Genomic DNA, 2,115 nt, shown 5'->3' on the forward strand with positions numbered 1-2,115 from the left:
AGTTGCTCGCCACCGTGGAGGAGGAAAGGGCTATCACCGTGCACAAGGATGGAGGGAACTCAGGCATCAGGAGTCAGATCAGGCTCGGAGGAGGCTTGCTGGGCAGGTGTGGCCTTGGAGAAAGGGCAGCACTATGCCAGATAGACATGAGGAGGGCACCCAAGCAGGAGCAACAGCATGTGTAAAGGCCCAGGAGCAACTGGGGACTGCTGGGTGGGCAGGTGGGGGAAAGCTAGGGGTTGGGCTGGGGGATGGTGAGGAGGCCTGGAGGTACCCCATGCCAGGTAGAGGGAGTCACCTGCTGGGGTAAGGGGCTTAGGGAAGGAGGGTGCTGGCTGGCTTTCCTGTCTCCGGGAGGTGCACACGGCCCTAATTTGTTTATTGGCCAATGCAGACACATCCTGAGCCTGCTGTGGAGGAAGTGCTCACATGACTCTGGGGGACCCGGGTTTGGAGGGGCAAGGAGAAGAAGAAACAAGCAGGCTTCCAATTTCTGCCTTGGTCTCTCCACAACATTTTCAGAGCAGCACGAGACCTGCATCTGGGGCTGGGTGACCCTGAACAGGTCACTCACACTCTCTGGGCCTCGGTGTTCCCTTATGTGAAAAGCGAAGGTTGTACTGGGTGATTCTAAGGCCTTGCGTTCCACAAACTGACGCCCTGTGTGGGTCAGCCCTGGCAGGAAACAGATGGTATGCCTCTGTTTCCAGCTGGCCTCATCTCCTGGCTGGAAGACTTAGAGCAGTTCTCCCTTCCTCCAATTCCTACAAGGCAATTGAGAGAGTTTACAAAGGCATGGGCAATGTTAGGCAAAACCAAAATGAGAGGCTGACCTGGGGCCGGTGTGGCCTTTACTGAAGAGCCAGTAAACGGGAACCAAGGGTGAGGGTCTGCCTGGCAGAAGCAGGGGCTGTAGGTAGAGGGATGAAGCCAGTGGAGGGAGCCAGTGAGTAAATACCTGGCCTCTCTCCTCCTGCCTTCTGATCTCATGCTGGTGCCTCCACTGACCACGCCTAACCAGAAGCAAGGGAGCAGAGGGGTCTGGATGGTATGGTCCATGTCCCAGGTTCCTGAGCCCAGAGCGGGACAGAGAAGGGCCAAGAATGAACTTACTATGATCTGTTTTTTCCTCAACCATTTCTGACACCAAATTGTGTGGGTTTTCTCACAGCGACCAGTTCTCCAACTCGCCAGACACCAGTGAGTGTCCTACAATTTAACTCAATTCTGGAGATAGCAGACCCCTCAGTCCCACAAGACTGCCCCCACTTCAGACACCAGTTGCAAGCAGAGCATGTCCAGGGTGCCCACACATCTTCCAACTTGATTACAAATCAGAGATTCCCATTAATGCAGGGAGGAGGCAAGATAATAAAATGTTAATTAAGCTATTTTCAGAGATTGCAATATGCTGATCAACTCTGCAGCCAGGCCAGAAGGACACCTGCAGAACAAAGGAAGATTTCCACTGGGATTGCTAAAAACCCATTTCCCCACACGCTGTGAAAGAAAAACAGGAAAAACAGTCTTTAAGTGGCTGACCTACGCAAAAGAAAATGTTGCAAAACAAAATGTTCATTCCCTATGGCTAAAACCATGGAGAACCTATGGAATAAAGGCTGGGAACTGCCAGCAGGCCTTTCACTCTACTGTTTACCCTTTCATGTTATGTAACCTTCCCCCGCCCCTTCCCCTTCCTCACTGTATGCCCATATCAAAGGAGATGGGTCAACAAAGTCTTTAAACTGTAACTCAGAGGAACTATAGAATGATATATAAACTGAATTCCTCAAACACTCAGGGTTCCTCTCACTGTCTTTCTCTCGGTCCTCTTTACTGTCTGGTCCTCTTTACTGTCCTCGCTGTCCTCATTCTCTTAGGTGCACGCGCTCTCTCTCTCTCTCTGTCTCTCTGTCTCTCTGTCTTCCTCCTTCCCTCCCTCCCTCTGAGAGGAGACCATGCTGTGTGTGGAGTATTGCCTCTTTTTCTAATAAACTTTTCTTCTGAAAGTATTGAATTCTTCCCACGCTCTCCGCCAAAGGAGCCCCCTCTTCTCTCAGTGCAGGGCTTAGTCTCCCCCTCTCTGGGAAGTTTGCCCTGTCCTGCATCTCCATG

This window comes from Pteropus vampyrus, unplaced genomic scaffold (genome assembly GCF_000151845.1).
Source record: "Pteropus vampyrus isolate Shadow unplaced genomic scaffold, Pvam_2.0 Scaffold193, whole genome shotgun sequence".
Lineage (NCBI taxonomy): Eukaryota > Metazoa > Chordata > Mammalia > Chiroptera > Pteropodidae > Pteropus > Pteropus vampyrus.